Below are 19,347 nucleotides of genomic sequence, written 5' to 3' on the forward strand. Positions count from 1 at the left end.
AAGGACTTAGGAACTTAAAAGTTCAGATACTCCCTGAAGAATTTGAGCAATACAATGACTAGGTCGACATTATGTGAGCATTTTTATTTTATTTATTTTATTTTTATTTTTTTAAATTTTTTAAATAAAAAATTTATTTTTTATTGGTGTTCAATTTGCCAACATACAGAATAACACCCAGTGCTCATCCCGTCAAGTGCCCCCCTCAGTGCCTGTCACTCATTCACCCCCACTCCCGCCCTCCTCCCCTAACACCACCCGTAGTTCATTTCCCAGAGTTAGGAGTCTTCATGTTCTGTCTCCCTTTCTAATATTTCCCACACATTTCTTCTCCCTTCCCTTCTATTCCCTTTCACTATTATTTATATTCCCCAAATGAATGAGACCATATAATGTTTGTCCTTCTCCGATTGACTTACTTCACTCAGCATAATACCCTCCAGTTCCATCCACGTAGAAGCAAATGGTGGGTATTTGTCATTTCTAATAGCTGAGGAATATTCCATTGTATACATAGACCACAGCTTCTTTATCCATTCATCTTTCGATGGACACTGAGGCTCCTTCCACAGTTTGGCTATTGTGGACATTGCTGCTAGAAACATCGGGGTGCAGGTGTTCCGGCATTTCACTGCATCTGTATCTTTGGGGTAAATCCCCAACAGTGCAATTGCTGGGTCGTAGGGCAGGTCTATTTTTAACTCTTTGAGGAACCTCCACACAGTTTTCCAGAGTGGCTGCACCAGTTCACATTCCCACCAACAGTGTATGAGGGTTCCCTTTTCTCCGCATCCTCTCCAACATTTGTGGTTTCCTGCCTTGTTAATTTTCCCCATTCTCACTGGTGTGAGGTGGGATCTCATTGTGGTTTTGATTTGTATTTCCCTGATGGCAAGTGAAGCAGAGCATTTTCTCATGTGCGTGTTGGCCATGTCTATGTCTTCCTCTGTGAGATTTCTCTTCATGTCTTTTGCCCATTTCATGATTGGGTTGTTTGTTTCTTTGCTGTTGAGTTGAATAAGTTCTTTAGATCTTGGATACTAGCCCTTTATCTGATACGTCATTTGCAAATATCTTCTCCCATTCTGTAGGTTGTCTTTGAGTTTTGTTGACTGTATCCTTTGCTGTGCAAAAGCTTCTTATCTTGATGAATTCCCAATAGTTCATTTTTACTTTTGTTTCTTTTGCCTTCGTGTATGTAACTTGCAAGAAGTTACTGTGGCCGAATTCAAAAAGGGTGTTGCCTGTGTTCTTCTCTAGGATTTTGATGGAATCTTGTCTCACATTTAGATCTTTCATCCATTTTGAGTTTATCTTTGTGTATGGTGCAAGAGAGTGGTCTAGTTTCATTCTTCTGCATGTGGATGTCCAATTTTCCCAGCACCATTTATTGAAGAGACTGTCTTTCTTCCAGTGGATAGTCTTTCCTCCTTTATCAAATATTAGTTGACCATAAAGTTCAGGTTCCACTTCTGGATTCTCTATTCTGTTCCATTTCTCTATGTGTCTGTTTTTGTGCCAGTACCACACTGTCTTGATGACCACAGCTTTGTAGGACAACCTGAAATCTGGCATCATGATGTCCCCAACTATGGTTTTCTTTTTCAATATTCCCCTGGCTATTCGGGGTCTTTTCTGATTCCACACAAATCTTAAAATAATTTGTTCTAACTCTCTGAAGAAAGTCCACGGTATTTTGATAGGGATTGCATTAAACGTGTACATTGCCCTGGGTAACATTGACATTTTCACAATATTAATTCTGCCAATCCATGAGCATGGAATATTTTTCCATCTCTTTGTGTCCTCCTCAATTTCTTTCGGAAGTGTTCTATAGTTTTTAGGGTATAGATCCTTTACCTCTTTGGTTAGGTTTATTCTTAGGTATCTTATGCTTTGGGGTGCAATTGTAAATGGGATTGACTCCTTAATTTCTCTTTCTTCAGTCTCATTGTTAGTGTATAGAAATGCCACTGACTTCTGGGCATTGATTTTGTATCCTGCCACGCTGCCGAATTGCTCTATGAGTTCTAGCAATCTTGGGGTGGAATATTTTGGGATTTCTGTACACAGTATCATGTCATCTGCAAAGAGGGAGAGTTTGACTTCTTCTTTGCCAATTTGAATGCCTTTTATTACTTTTTGTTGTCTATTCCTGAGGCTAGGACTTCCAGTACTATGTTGAATAGCAGTGGTGAGAGTGGACATCCCTGTCTTGTTCCTGATCTTAGGGGAAAGGCTCCCAGTGCTTCCCCATTGAGAATGATATTTGTTGTGGGCTTTTCGTAGATGGCTTTTAGGATGTCGAGGAATGTTCCCTCTATCCCTACACTCTGAAGAGTTTTGATCAGGAATGGATGCTGTATTTTGTCAAATGCTTTCTCTGCATCTACTGAGAGGATCATATGGTTCTTGGTTTTTCTCTTGCTGATATGATGAATCACATTGATTGTTTTACGAGTGTTGAACCAGCCTTGTGTCCCAGGGATAAATCCTACTTGGTCGTGGTGAATAATCTTCTGAATGTACTGTTGGATCCTATTGGCCAGTATCTTGTTGAGAATTTTTGCATCCATGTTCATCAGGGATATTGGTCTGTAATTCTCCTTTTTGGTGGGGTCTTTGTCTGGTTTTGGAATTAAGGTGATGCTGGCCTCATAGAAAGAATTTGGAAGTACTCCATCTCTTTCTATCTTTCCAAACAGTTTTAGTAGGATAGGTATGGTTTCTTCTTTAAACGTTTGATAGAATTCCCCTGGGAAGCCATCTGGCCCTGGACTTTTGTGTCTTGGGAGGTTTTTGATGACCGCTTCAATTTCCTCCCTGGTTATTGGCCTGTTCAGGTTTTCTATTTCTTCCTGTTCCAGTTTTGGTAGTTTGTGGCTTTCCAGGAATGCGTCCTTTTCTTCTAGATTGCCTAATTTATTGGTGTATAGCTGCTCATAATATGTTTTTAAAATCGTTTGTATTTCCTTGGTGTTGGTAGTGATCTCTCCTTTCTCATTCATGATTTTATTAATTTGAGTCTTCTCTCTCTTCTTTTTAATAAGGATGGCTAATGGTTTATCTATCTTATTAATTCTTTCAAAGAACCAACTCCTGGTTCTGTTGATCTGTTCCACAGTTCTTCTGGTCTCGATTTCATTGAGTTCTCCTCGAATCTTTATTAACTCTCTTCTTCTGCTGGGTGTAGGATCTATTTGCTGTTTTTTCTCTAGCTCCTTTATGTGTAAGGTTAGCTTATGTATTTGAGTTCTTTCCAGTTTTTGGATGGATGCTTGTATTGCGATGTATTTCCCCCTCAGGACTGCTTTTGCTGCATCCCAAAGATTTTGAACAGTTGTATCTGCATTCTCATTAGTTTCCATGAATCTTTTTAATTCTTCCTTAATTTCCTGGTTGACTCTTTAATCTTTTAGCAAGATGGTCCTTAACCTCCATGTGTTTGAGGTCCTTCCAAACTTCTTGTTGTGATTTAGTTCTAATTTCAAGGCATTATGGTCTGAGAATATGCAGGGGACGATCCCAATCTTTTGGTATCGGTTCAGACCCGATTTGTGACCCAGTATGTGGTCTATTCTGGAGACAGTTCCATGTGCACTTGAGAAGAATGTGTATTCAGTTGAGTTTGGATGTAAAGCTCTGTAGATATCTGTGAAATCCATCTGGTCCAGTGTATCATTTAAAGCTCTCGTTTCTTTGGAGATGTTGTGCTTAGAAGACCTATGGAGTGTAGAAAGTGCTAGATTGAAGTCACCAAGTATATTATTATCTAATTATGTCTTAATTTTGGTTATTAATTGATATATTTGGCAGCTCCCACATTCTGGGCATATATATTGAGGATTGTTAAGTCCTCTTGTTGGATAGAACCTTTAAGTCTGATATAGTGTCCCTCATCATCTCTCACTATAGTGTTTGGGGTAAATTTTAGTTTATCTGATATAAGGATGGCTACCCCTGCTTTGTTTTGAGGACCATTTGAATGGTAAATGGTTCTCCAACCTTTTATTTTCAGGCTGTAGGTGTCCTTCTGTCTAAAATGAGTCTCTTGTAGACAGCAAATAGATGAGTCCTGCTTTTTTATCCAGTCTGAAAACCTGCGCCTTTTGATGGGGTCATGAAGCCCATTCACGTTCAGAGTTACTATCGAAAGATATGAGTTTAGGGTCATCATGATATCTATTCAGTCCTTGTTTTTGTGGATTGTTCCACTGAACTTCTTAAAGGGGAATTTTAAGAGTCCCCCTTAAAATTTCTTGCAGAGCTGATTTGGAGGTCACATATTCTTTCAGTTCCTGCCTGTCTTGGAAGCTCTTTATCTCTTCTTCCATTCTGAATGAGAGCCTTGCTGGATAACGTATTCTTGGTTGCATGTTCCTCACATTTAGGACCCTGAATACATGGCGCCAGCCCTTTCCGGCCTGCCAGGTCTCTGTGGAGAGGTCTGCTGTTACCCTAATACTCCTCCCCATAAAAGTCAGGGATTTCTTGTCTCTTGCTGCTTTAAGGATCTTCTCTTTGTCTTTGGAATTTGCAAGCTTCACTATTAAATGTCGAGGTGTTGAACGGTTTTTATTGATTTTAGGGGGGATCTCTCTATTTCCTGGATCTGAATGCCTGTTTCCCTTCCCAGATTAGGAAAGTTTTCAGCTAGGATTTGTTCAAATACATATTCTGGCCCTCTGGCCCTTTCGGCACCCTCGGGAACCCCAATTAAATGTAGGTTTTTCTTCCTCAGTCTGTCGTTTATTTCCCTTAATAGACTCATGGTCTTTTAATTGTTTGTCTCTTTTTTCCTCAGTTTCCCTCTTTGCCATCAACTTGTCTTCTATGTGACTCACTCATTCTTCCACCTCGTTAACTCTCATCGTTAGGACTTCTAGTTTGGATTGCATCTCATTCAATTGATTTTTTAATTTCTGCCTGATTGGATCTAAATTCTACAGTCATGAAGTCTCTTGAGTCCTTTACACTTTTTTCTAGAGCCACCAGTAGCTGTATGATAGTGCTTCTGAATTGGCTTTCTGACATTGAATTGTAATCCAGATTTTGTAACTCTGTGGGAGAGGGGAGTGTTTCTGATTCTTTCTTTTGAGGTGAGGTTTTCCTTCTAGTCATTTTGCTCAGTGCAGAGTAGCCAAAAACAAGTTGTATTGGGAAAAGGAGAAAAAGAAAGGAGGGAAAGAAGGAAAGAAAAGAGAAAAAGAAAAAAGAAAAAAGGAAGAAAAAATAAAAAAGAGAAGAAAAAGAGAAAGAAAAAGAAAGAAAGGAAAAAAAGGTGGGGGAAGCAAACAAACAAACAAACAAACAAAAAACCCACGGGGGAGTATCTTCTGATTCTGTATACTCTAAGTCCCTTGACTTCCCCTGGAACTTGGCCGCGTCGCTGGTCTTCTGGGGGGGCGGGGGGCTGTTGTGCTGATTTCCAGGTGTTAGCACTTGGGGGAGCTGCTCTGCCCTCTGCCTGGTGCAGGGCTCAGTGGGGGTTGTTTACCCCGTGAGGCCCCAGGAGGAACAGCCCCAGTGGCGGCGGCAGCTCTGCAGCCCTGGAGTCAGCCCCCGCAGTAGCTCCAGAGCTCTCCGTCTGCAGGGCCTGGAGGCTCCGGGGCGGAGCCGCTGATCTGCTCAGCTGGGGCAGGAGCGTCCTCGCTGTCCTGGGCCCTCCCGGCCTCTGCCTGTCCCGGGGGGAGGCCGGATCCTGGGCTGTGTCCCGGCGCCCTGTGCTCCGGCGTCTGCGCTGGTGGATTCGCGCTCCGGGGGCCGCGCAGCCCCCTCCGCGGAGCCTCTTCCTCCGCCCTCTCCCCTCCCCCCTCCGAGCTGCTCCGGGTCCCCCCGTGCGCGCTGCAGCCCTTAGGGAGCTCGATGCACTGTCCTGGGGCGTAGGTGTCTGTTAGTGTCCCCGGGAGCCCGAGGCCATCCCCGCCCTCCTGGGTCCTGCTCCACCTCCCTGCGAGCTCCTTTCCCCCGGGAAGGTCGGTGCAGCTCCTGCTCCTCCGGGACGGGGCTCTCCTGTCCTGGGGACACTCGCCTCGGCCTCAGCCCAGCTCCTCGCGGGGCCCCTCCCCCTTGGATGGTTTTTTCTTTATTTTTTTCCATCTTCTTACCTTGATAGAAGCACGAACTCTTCTCACTGTAGCCTTCCAGCTGTTCTCTCTCTAACTCTCAGGCTGAATTCGTAGATTTTCAGGGTGATTTGAAGGTTATACCTATGTGAGCATTTTTTAGACCAACTATTGGAACTAGACTAACTTTTCTTATCTTAGTGATCTGTTAAACAATAGTTGAGATTCATGTTTGTAGTAGGTGTTCCACGTGGCCCACTCACTCTGTCAGCCTTCCTCTGATTTCAGCAGCAGCTGTAGTGGACAGTTCTGCACGACACCAACCTTCTATCTCAAAAATGTACCCACTCTGGATTCTCTGCTTCAGTGCTTCCCTGAAGGCAGCACATCTCTCAGCCTGGCACATGGGACACTTACTGCCCTCACAGGCAACGCTCAAGTGACAAGAGTCTGCAATCAGACTGTTATGCTTTCAACACACTTACTCAGAGTCCTCCTCTGTCCATAGTGGTCACTAGCTTGAGAACTCAGCTTTATGGGGTTTTCTTCTTTTACTTCCTCATCCACTCTGGCATTCATTCATAATCCCTGGAATTTCCTCCCAAATAAACCGCCTGCACCTAACTCCCTGTCTTAATCTCTACTTTAAGTGGAACCTCAAAATGGCAATCTTTTTTTTTTAATTCAAGAACTATTAATTAAGAATATTGTTTAATGTGTTAAGAAGTCTTAGTCATTAAAAAGATATGTCACACAATACTGGCAAGTCTTCTAAGAGTATAATTAGAAATCTATCAGACAAAAAAGAAACACTAACAATGTTAACACTCTTTTTCACATTCTGTAGCCATACCAGTTTTTCCCCTAGTTATTACAAGTGACCTGAGGTGGCTTTCAGCTGAACACAGAGTAATTATTTGTTCCAAGATTTTTTCTTATGTCATTGCTATCTCAAGCTTCTATAAAACTAAATAATCTTCAGCTATGAAAGAGGAGAAAAGAAAATGTATTAAAGCAAAGGGTTTCCAGTTGCATTTTGCATTTCAAGATTCAAGATTGTTGGCAGTATTGGTGGTGGTATTTTCCTCAGCATTTTTAAAATTTTCTTCTTAATCTCCTTTCCTTATATGCCTTAATCTATTTTTTCTTCTGTTCAAGTAGATATATGCCGTATTGAGATTAGCATAGCATAAAACATGTCTTTTAATTTTGGAGTTGTTTCTGCCTAATTGCCTTGGCAAATGGTGTTCTATTACATTTTTTCACTTTTTATTGATTATAATTACTGATTAAGGAGAGCAACTGAATTATGTAGGGTCCAATGAACTAGATCCATAAGACAATTTAGACATAAAGAAGTGTTCATCATTATGTGATTAAAAACAACAGCTTCTAAACCCTCCTACTCTGACTACCCTTTTACCTTGCTCTGTAGGACATGATTTCTTAGTCAAGAAAACTAAAATTTTGAAATGAAATTGATAGATAAAAAATCAAATGACCTTTTGGTAACTCCTAAGACTACCAGTTTAGATATGCATGGATATTGCCACAGCAAGCCAAACTCTGATAAGAAAGAATGGAGTAGAAAGACTGGCTTTCCTCATTTTATAAACTGCATGGGAGCAGGGACTGTGTCTGGCCAACATGATACATACTAAGATGCTTGATAATGACTACTAGCTCTCAATATCCCCTCACAAGGTCATTGTGAGCATTCTTTATATAAAATAATGCACGTAAGATTATTGAGTACAGGGATCCCTGGGTGGCACAGCGGTTTGGTGCCTGCCTTTGGCCCAGGGCGCGATCCTGGAGACCCGGGATCGAATCCCACGTCGGGCTCCAGGTGCATGGAGCCTGCTTCTCCCTCTGCCTGTGTCTCTGCCTCTCTCTCTCTCTCTGTGTGACTATCATAAATAAATAAAAATTTTAAAAAATCTAAAATCTTTAAAAAAAAAAGATTATTGAGTACAAAGCACAGGTATAAGTGCAAAATAAATGTCTTTGTTGTTGTTGTTGTTATTCCCTGTTTCTTGTTTGGTGATCAAAGTACCAATCATTGCTCTCTGTTGAAGATTAAAATTAATTTTAAAAAATAGTCCATGAGGGATGCCTGGGTGGCTCAGAGGTTGAGCATCTGTCTTTGGCTCAGGGCATGATCCTGGAGTCCCAGGATCAAGTCCTGCATCCGGCTTCCGGCATGGAGTCTGCTTCTGTCTCCTTCTGCCTATGTCTCTGCCTCTCTCTCTCTCTCTCTGTCTGTGTGTCTTATGAATAAATAAATAAATAATACATTTAAAAAAAATAGTCCATGAACTAGCTTAGATAGGATATAAAGATTGAGACCCCTTAAGTTGTACAAGAAAAAGGTTTTAGATTTTGAAGTCCTTGAAATCTTCAATGTAAGTAGTACTTTAATGGTCCAGAACACAGATGTCATTAACAACTGTGTTTCTGTGTGTCTATAAGCAAGCTGCATAATTTGAAGCTATTTTTGCTACCTGTAATGTTCTGTTTAGGCTTTTTAGCATATAAAGGCCTTTAGCATATCCCTAATAAACTGAGAGTTAAAAATCAGTTCTTAATTTAAGTAAAGGCATTCTGGAAATTCAGATACTGAGAAGCAATCTACATATATTTCTGATTTTCTTACTGATTTATAAGGAAATAACCTAATGTCTATTTACTTGAGTATTTTAAACTGAAAAAGTTTGAAATTGATTCATTACATAAGTTTTGTTTAGTATTCAGAATTACCTTAAAACCACATTACTGCTAAAGTTATTTTGGAAGAATATTAACAGCTTATTTCTAATGCAGGATAAATGGCAAAATGATTGTTGTTAGAGACTGAGGTGAATATAAACAGTATAAGATGACACAGTGCTTAAGAAAGAAGTACGCATCCTTTGGGAGCACAAAAATATGTATTTTAGATGACTAAACTATTGATAAACTTTGAATTTTTAATGACCAAAAAATTAATATTTTTACAGGTCTGTAATTTCCTCATAAACATTGTTAGAAAAATTGGGAGTAGGGATCCCTGGGTGGCGCAGCGGTTTGGCGCCTGCCTTTGGCCCAGGGCGCGATCCTGGAGACCCGGGATCGAATCCCACGTCGGGCTACTGGTGCGTGGAGCCTGCTTCTCCCTCTGCCTGTGTCTCTGCCTCTCTCTCTCTTTCTGTGTGACTATCATAAATAAATTAAAAAAAAAAAAAAAAAAAAAAAAAAAAAAAAAAAAAGAAAAATTGGGAGGAAAAAACAAAAATTGCAAAAAAAATTTTATTTAGCATTAGAAGAGTGTTATACTTCATCAGAAATGCCAAATGGAGTTTGTCAGGTTATTTCACGCTAACGTTACTTTGGTGATGTACATGAGAATTTGACACATGGATTGTGCCTTGAAGGTATTTGACAGCTTGTAGGATTTTAATTTTTAACACTAACCTCTAATCACTGAAAAATCTGACTGGTGGTCCACACAGCAGCTTGCTAGAAATATGTCCAAGACCCACTAGAGATTCTGTGAATTGTTTTGCTAAAATCTTTCTTTGCTGCTGTCATTAATACACTGGGAAGAAAATCAAAATAACATACAAAAAAAATATTTCCATGATCTCTCTGTTTCCCCTGGAAAGACAGATAATGTGATTTTTTATTGCCTTCTATTTACAGAGATTGCTGCAAGAGCAGACAAACCAGGCTAAAACTATAATCCAGAAAAAATTGTATTAAAACTTGAAAGTTTGCTATTTGGGTTACTAACTGTTAATAAATGATAAAGTATTTGTAAATGATTGTTTTGTTTATGTAAACTCACTTTAGTTGTGATGGGTGAAAGCCCCTCTAAAGGATCTAGATGAAGATTCATAAAAATAAGGTAACTTTCTGAATAATGAGATACCAAGAATTTGAGAACTTTCTTTAGGACAGGTATGAAAGGGGATTTGTTTGCTTTCTGGAAGCAGGTGGCTAGGATTGGTGGAAGGGAAAATTAAAGGGACCGAATACAGAGAGTAAGAACAGTTTCCACTGGTTGTTGTTATAGAAAAGGAATTTTCCTTGAGGGAAACACCTCTTCATGGTAGACATTGCTGAGAGACTTATATTTTTAAATAAAATGTATTCAATTTAAGTGGCACTTGGGTGGCTCAGTCAGTTGAGCTTCTGACTCTTGATTTCAGCTCAGGTCATGATCTCAGGGTTGTGAGATCAAGCCCTGCCTTGGGCTCTGTGCTCTGCTCAGAGGCTGCTTGAAATTCTCGCTCTCCCTGCCCCTCCCCTGCTCACAGGTGTACTCATGCACTCTCTCTCTGTCTCTGTCTCCCTCTTTCTCTCTTAAACCTTTTTAAACAGGTTTAAATGTATTCCATTTAAAATTATTCTTAAACTTTAGAAGAAAAAAATGGAAGTGAAACTAAAGGAATTAATACACTTTACTGATATTCTCTGATCTGACTGGGGAGAAGCAGCACTGTTCCATATCCTACAGAAGCCCCAAGAACCTCTTATCTATCCTTTTGGGAGGGGAAGGAGAGAGAGTTCCTCTTCAGTTCTCTGTCCTGAGAGCTTTAGTTACCTCCATCTCCACCAGTTTCCAACTCCATTTCTTCATTCAGGGAGTCCACAGGGTTTTCTGCTGGGGGTGCCATTCTCTGTGCTGTAGTCTCTCAACTCTCTCAAAGCCATAATTATCACAGAGCTCATCCCATTTTCCTGTCTCTCAGGGATGACTGTCCTTCCTGCCTGATGTTCACTATATTTAAAACCATTATTTCAATATATTTGTCCATAATTTGGTTGTTTTAGGTGGAAGAGTAAATCCTCACCATTATTCTATGTTGGCTAGAAGCAGAGGTTCCAAGTTGATATTTATGCAAATAAAAGATTGTTTTTCAAATTGTGTTGTTGTTGTGGATCGCTTAGCATTGTTTCTTTTTTTTTAATTTAATTTATTTATGATAGTCACAGAGAGAGAGAGAGAGAGGCAGAGACACAGGCAGAGGGAGAAGCAGGCTCCATGCACCGGGAGCCCGATGTGGGATTCGATCCTGGGTCTCCAGGATCACGCCCTAGGCCAAAGGCAGGCGCCAAACCGCTGCGCCACCTAAGGATCCCAGCATTGTTTCTTTAACTGCTTCACTAATTCTCTTTTAAAAGACTAGTTGAAGGGATCCCTGGGTGGGTCAGTGGTTTAGTGCCTGCCTTTGGCCCAGGGCATGATCCTGGAGTCAAAGGATGAAGTCCCACATCGGGCTCCCTGCATGGAGCCTGCTTTTACCTCTGCCTGTGTCTCTGCCTTTCTCTGTGTGTCTCTCATGAATAAATGAATAAAATCTTTAAAAAATAAAATAAACTGCCTTAAAAAAAAGACTAATTGAAGCATTAATAAAATATTACATGGTGAAGGGATGCCTGGGTGGTTCAGTCGATTAGACAGCTGCCTTTGGCTTAGGTCATGACCCCACGGTCTTGGGATCCAGCCCTGCATTGAGCTCCCTGCTCCTCGGGGAGGCTGCTTCTCCCTCTCCTTCTGCCCCTCCCTACCACTTGTGTTTTCTCTCTCTCTCTCTCTCTCTAATCTGTCTCAAATAAATAAAATCCCTTAAAAAATTCGATGGTGAAACCTTGATAAAATGAAAGGTGTCAAGTAAGTATTGGTAATTTTAAGAAAGGTGATTTGTAGGGTTGTGATATGCATATGTTCTGGTTTTAGAATAGGCCATGTTTGTGTTTGCTTTTTTTGAACCTAAAGCTAGACACTGTAATGCTTCTACTGTTTTTGTATAGTGTTCATATAACAAACAAGCCTATGTTCTATTAAAGTAGCAATAATGTGTCCTCTATTCATGATGTGCATTCATCATCAAGCATAGTTTGGTAAATAGAAGACACTTTATAAATGTTGAATATTATGATTGAGAACATACCAAAATTAAAATTGTTGAAATACTTTACTGTTTAAAGTGAGCTACATCAATATCAACTAGGTCTCTTTTCTTTAAAAATGTACACTTTTAATAAAGTTTACCTATCTCTAGGAATTTTGCAAGAACTAATTAGTATACATTAGTATACATTATATTCTTTACATTTTATATACATTAGACTATGTGGTAACTCCCTTGTATAGTCATGTATTCATTGTCACATTCATTTGGCCAAAGCTTGTCTTACTACTCTGTCTAGATGCAGGAAGCTCAGAAGTATGTTCCTGTCTGCCTAGGAGGAAAACAAACACAAAAATATACTGATTAGTGTATAGTACTGTCTCTAGGTTGGTTGCTAAGTATAATTAGAATTAAGTCAATTTGTACAGGCAACTTAGAATAGTTTACTCATGCAGTTCTTCAGTTTTCTTCTTCTCCTCCTTCTCTCCTCCTCTCCTTCTCTTCTTCCTCCTCCTTCTTATAGTCCAGAGGTCTTTGATTTTTTATATCTATCATGACATAAGGTCATAGGAAATGGGTTATAGCAGCTCAGACTCTTTTGCATTGTTTCTCATAAAGTGTGGTTCTCTGGGTGGAGCAGGCTAGCATTTCAGTTGAACCCAAGGACCTTTCTCTTTGGCTTCCTTCTTTTTCTGATCATTTTCCTTTACATTCTTTAGGAAGCTATCTTGGCTCTTAGCATGCTTAATATACGATCAATCCAATATTACTTCTCTTGGCAAGAATCTTACCCTTGGGGAGCTTGGGTGGTTCAGTTGGTTAAGTATCTGCCTTTGGCTCAGATAATGATCCCAGGTTCCTGGGATAGAGCCCCATATTGGGCTCCTTGCCCAACAGGGAGCCTGCTTCTCCCTCTATATCTGCCTGCAGCTCCCCTTGCTTATGCATGCACTCTCTGTGTCAATAAATAAAATCTTAAAAAAAAATCTTACCCTGTTTGTCTACAATGCCAATAGTGTACTGGGTAACACAGTAGACTAGTTTTGCCATGATAACTTTTGTAGTGTGTTCCTTTTTGAACAGTGCTCATTCTCTTGATGTCCACAATATCACCTTTCTTGTAGATTTGCAAGTGTGTGGCCAATGGAACAACTCCATGTTTTCTAAAAGGCCTAGAGAACAGACACCAGGTGCCTCTCCTCTTTCCTTTTGTGTTGGTCATTCCAGCAAATTACTGGAAGATGGTGATTCTGGCCAAAAGGCCTTCAATTTTGTTCTTACCACTATGCTCCAAAATGTTTTCTTCATGTAATCATTAAATAACAAATATAAAAAGCTCACTCTAAGCAAGCTCATTCATATCATAACAGTCACATACATGCATCTTAGATCTGTTGAGCTTCTATTCCATCTATTTTCTGATAAGTTGTTGTTTGTAAATATTGTATCAATGTCTGTTGAACCCATATGATGCATCTGATAAAAATTGATTTAACTGAGGTATATATGGTGAAATTTATCTTTTCCTTATTTTACCTTTTAGGACATACCAATAGAACCATTTAAAAAATCAATATTTTATTACTTTAATAAGGGTTATTGGAATAAGTCTTTATGCTACTATTTCTAGAGAACAGACATGTGTGCTGTGAATATATGAAACCAGCACATAAACATACAAATGGCACACAGAGTTAGTAATCTCAAAATTAAAATACTAATTTGAAATGACATATGCACCCCTGTGTTTGCTGCAGCATTATTTACAATAACCAAGATATGAAAGAACCTAAGTGTCCATTAATAAACAAATAGATAAGGAAGTACATATGCAATGGGATATTATGTAGCCATAAAAAAAGGATAAGACTGTGCCATTTGAGACAACATCGATGCACCTAGAAGCTATTATTATGTTAAGTGAAATAAGTCAGATTAAGAAAAACAAATTACCTATGATTTCACTCATATGAAATCTAAAAAAACAAATGAAGAAACAAAAAGCTTTATCAGACCCATAAGTACAGAAAATAAACTGATGGTTGCCAGAGGGGAGAGGTCTGGGGAGTTTGGCAAAATGAGTGAAGTGGAATAGGAGATACCGGCTTCAAGTTATGCAATGAACAAGTCAGTGGAATAAAATGCACAGTGTAAGGGATATAGTCAATGATGTAATAGTGTTGCATGGTGACAGATGGTAGCGGTACTTCTGGTGAGCACAGTATAACGTTGAGAAGTTGAATCACTATGTTGTACACCTAAAACAATGCAACATGTGTGTCAACCATATTCAAATATTTTAAATTAATAAAAATTGAAGTATTAAAAATGAATAAAAGGACATGATAATAAATAACAAGATTAAGACTATTGCAAAATATATGATATTTGAATTTTTTGTAAAGTTAGCAACCTTAACACAAGCCTAATGTCTGAATTTTTACCTTCAAAATTATTGAAATATTTTGATCCATAAAAATAAGGTTAGGTCATTTGTGCTTAATTTCTAACTTCATATTTTATATACAAATTTGATATCTAACTTAATATATTATAATTCTGCTCAGATAATGTACTATCATCATTCCACATTCTGTGCTTCAAAAAGTAAATTTTCGAGGGCTAGGGCAAGGTGGTGGAAAAGTAGGGTCCCCAGGTCACCTGTCCACACCAACTTACCTAGATAACTTTCAAATCATCATGAAAACCTGTGAATTAGGCCTCAGACTTAAAGAGAGAACAGCTGGAACGCTACAGAGAGAAGAGTTTGCGCTTCTAACAAGGTAGGAAGGCAGAAAAATAAACAAACAAACAAACAAATTAATTAATTAATTAAACAAACAAATAAGTAAGAATCCAGTGGGGGAGGGGCCCCTAGGACAGGAAAGCCCAGGACCAGAGAAGCAGAAACTTTAACAATCTTCCCGGATGGAAAGGTGCTCGCAGGGAACTTGGACAGGACCCCAGGAGGGGCAGTGGAGCCCCCGGGTTCCCAGGGGCACTAACAGAGGAGGGGCGCCCAGGGGAGAACCCACTGCGCATCTCGGGCCGAGCTCCGTGAAGGGCTGGAGCACACCCAGTGGGGCCTCAGGAGCAGCTCTGCGGAGGGGGCTGCATGGCCCGGAGCCTGATTCCAGCGGTGCAGGCCCCAGAGCCCAGGGCACGGGGTCACAGCCAAGGATCCTGTGCTCCCCCCGGGACAGGTGTAGGCGGGGAGGGCACAGGGCAGCGAGGACGCTCCTGCGGCTGGGGCCCTCCAGCTGTGCAGGGCAGCGCCCCTGCCCCCGGAGCAGTCCCAGGCCAGTGCGGACTGGGGGACTGGTGATTACTGCAGGAGCTGACTCCAGCCTGGAGAGCTGGCCGCTGCCAGTAGTGGTGTCCCTCCTGGTGTCACTCTGTGCTGTGAGGGAGCAGGGCTGCCAGGAAACAGGGGCCCAACATGATAAACAGCTCTAAGCCCTGCACCTGGCAGGGGGTGGGGCAGCTCCCCCTTGCAAACACCTGAGAATCAGCACAGCGGCCCCTCCCCCAGAAAACCTGCTGGAAGGACATGGGAAGAGCAAGTTCTTCACCAAGCAGCGCTAGAAAGCTCCAGGGGATGTCAAGAGACTTACAATATATAGAACCAGAGGATAACCCTCCTTGTATTTTTGTTTTTGTTTTTTGTTTTTGTTTTTTGTTTTGTTTGTTTGTTCCCTTTTTCTTCCTCTTTTTTTTTTTCCTTCCTTTTCCCAGAACAACTTGTTTTTAGCCACTCTGCACTGAGCAAAATGACTAGGAAGAAGAACTCACCACAAAGGAAAGAATCAGAAACAGTCCTCTCTCCCACAGAGTTACAGATTTTGGATTACAATTCAATGTTAGAAAGCCAATTCAGAAGCACAATTATAAAGCTGGTGGTTCTGGAAAAAAGCATAAAAGATTCAAAAGACTTCATGACTGCAGAATATAGATATAATCAGGCCAAAATTAAAACTCAATTAATAGAGATGCAATCCAAACTGGAGGTCTTATCAATGAAGATTAATGAGGTAGAAGAAAGAGTGAGTGACATAGAAGACAAGTTGATGGCAGGGAAGGAAGTTGAGGAAAAAAGAGAAAAACAATGAAAAGACCATGAGGAAAGGTTAAGGGAAATAAATGACAGCCTCAGAAGGAAAAACCTATGTTTAATTGGGGTACCAGAGGGTGCCAAAAGGGACAGAGGACCAGCAATTGTATTTGAACAAACCATAGCTGAGAACTTCCCTAACTTGGGGAGGGAAACAGGCATCCAGATCCAGGAGATAGAGAGATCCCCCCCTAAAATCAATAAAAACCGTTCAACACCCCGACATTTTATACTGAAACTTGCAAATTCCAAAGATAAAGAGAAAATCCTTAAAGCAACAAGAGACAAGAGATCCCTAAATTCTATGGGGAGAAGTTTTAGATTAATAGCAGACCTCTCCACAAGACGTGGCAGGTGAGAAAGGGCTGGCAGGATATATTCACGTCCTAAATGAGAAGCACATGCAGCCAAGAATACTCTATCCAGCAAGGCTCTCATTGAGAATAGAAGGACAGATAAAGAGCTTCCAATATAGGCAGAAACTGAAAGAATATGTGACCACCAAACCAGCCCTGCAAAAAACATTAAGGGGGACTCTGTAAAAGAAAGAGGGGGCCAAAAGAAATAATCCACAAAAACAGGGACTGAATAGGTATTATGATGACACTAAATTCATATCTTGCAATAGTAACTCTGAACGTGAATGGGCTTAATGATCCCATCAAAAGACCCAGGGTTTCAGACTGGATAAAAAAGCAAGACCCCATCTATTTGCTGTCTACAAGAGACTCATTTTAGACATAAGGACACCTCCAGCCTGAAAATGAAAGGTTGGAGAACCATTTGCCTTTGAAATGGTCCTCAAAAGAAAGCAGGGGGAGCAATCCTCATATCAGATAAATTAAAGTTTATCCTAAAGACTGAAGTAAGAGATAAAGAGGGACACTATATCATACTTAAAGGATCTATCCAGCAAGAGGGCCTAACAATCATGAATATTTATGCCTGAATGTGGGAGCTGCCAAGTATATCAATTAACAACCAAAGTAAAGACATACTTAGATAATAATACACTAATACTGGGAGACTTCAACGTGGTGCTTTCTACAAATGACAGATCTTCTAAGCACAAAATCTCCAAAGAAACAAGACCTTTAAATGATACAGTGGACCAGATGGATTTCACAGATATTTACAGAATTTTACATCCAAACGCAACTGAATACACATTCTTCTCAAGTGCACATGGAACTTTAACCAGAATAGATCACATACTGGGTTACAAATCAATCCCCTGCATATTTTCAGACCATAATGCTTTGAAACTTGAACTCTATCACAAGAAAAAATTTGGAAGAAATTCAAACACGTGGAGGAGCTTAAAGAGCATCCTGCTAAAAGATGAAAAGGTCAACCAGGAAATTAGAGAAGAATTAAAGAGATTCATGGAAGCTAATGGGAATGAAGATACAGCCGTTCAAAATCTTTGGAAGACAGCAAAGGCAGTCCTGAGAGGGAAATACATCACAGTACAAGCATCTCTCAAAAAACTGGAAAAACGCAAATACAAAAGCTAACCTTACACCTGAAGGAACTGGAGAAAGAACAGCAAATAAAACCTACACCCAGCAGAAGAGAGTTAATAAATATTTGAGCAGAACTCAATGAAATAGAGAGCAGAAGAACTGTGGATCAGATCAACAAAACCAGGAATTGGTTCTTTGAAAGAATTAATAAGATAGATACACCATTAGCCAGCATTATTAAAAACAAAAGAGAAATGACTCTAATTAATAAAGTCACAAATGAAAAAGGAGAGATCACCACTAATACCAAGGAAATACAAATGATTAAAAAAACATATTATGAGCAGCTGTATGCCAATAAATTAGGCAATCTAGAAGAAATGAATGCATTTCTGGAAAACCACAAACTACCAAAACTGGAACAGGAAGAAATAGAAAACCTGAACAGGCTGATAACCAGGGAGGAAATTGAAGCAGTCATCAAAAACCTCCCAAGACACAAAAGTCCAGGGCCAGATGGCTTCCCAGGGGAATTTTATCAAACGTTTATAGAAGAAACAATACCTATTCTACTAAAGCTGTTCAGAAAGATAGAAAGAGATGGAGTACTTCCAAACTCGTTCTATGAGGCCAGCATCACCTTAATTCCAAAACCAGACAAAGACCCCATCAAAAAGGAGAATTATAGACCAATATCCCTGATGAACTCAGATGCAAAAATTCTCAACAAGATACTAGCCAATAGGATCCAACAGTACATTAAGAAGATTATTCACCATGACCCAGTGGGATTTATCCCCAGGATGCAAGGCTGATTCAACACTCATAAGCAATCAATGTGATTGATCATATCAACAAGAGAAAAACAAGAACCTTATGATCCTCTCAATAGATGCAGAGAAAGCATTTGACAAAATACAGCATCCGGGGCAGCCCCAGTGGCGCAGCGGTTTAGTGCTGCCTGCAGCCCGGGGCGTGATCCTGGAGACTAGGAATCGAGTCCCACGTCGGGCTCCCTGCATGGAGCCTGCTTCTCCCTCTGCCTGTGTCTCTGCCTCTCTCTCTCTCTGTGTCTCTATGAGTAAATAAAATAATAAATCTTTAAAAAAAATACAGCATCCATTCCTGATCAAAACTCTTCAGAGTGTAGGGATAGAGGGAACATTCCTCAGCATCTTAAAAGCCATCTACGAAAAGCCCACAGCAAATATTCTCAATAGGGAAGCAGTGGGAGCCTTTCCCCTAAGATCAGGAATAAGACAGGGATGTCCACTCTCACCACTGCTATTCAACATAGTACTGGAAGTCCTAGCCTCAGCAATCAGACAACATTAAAGGCATTCAAATTGGCAAAGAAGAAGTCAAACTCTCCCTCTTTGTAGATTACATAATACTATACATAGAACACCCAAAGACTCCACCCCAAGATTGCTAGAACTCATACAGCAATTTGGTAGCGTGGCAGGATACAAAATCAATGCCCAGAAACCAGTGGCATTTCTATACACTAACAATGAGACTGAAGAAAGAGAAATTAAGGAGTCAATCCCATTTACAATTGCACCCAAAAGCATAAGATACCTAGGAATAAACCTAACCAAAGAGGTAAAGTATTTATACACTAAAAACTACAGAACACTCCTGAAAGAAGTGGAGGAAGAAGTAATTTCACACTCATGGATTGGAAGAATTAATATTGAGAAAATATCAACGTTACCCAGGGCAATTTACACATTTCATGCAATCCCTATCAAAATACCACGGACTTTCTTCAGAGAGTTGGAACAAATCATCTTAAGATTTGTGTG

This window comes from Canis lupus, chromosome 13, assembly GCF_011100685.1.
Source record: "Canis lupus familiaris isolate Mischka breed German Shepherd chromosome 13, alternate assembly UU_Cfam_GSD_1.0, whole genome shotgun sequence".
In the NCBI taxonomy this organism is placed as follows: Eukaryota; Metazoa; Chordata; class Mammalia; order Carnivora; family Canidae; genus Canis; species Canis lupus.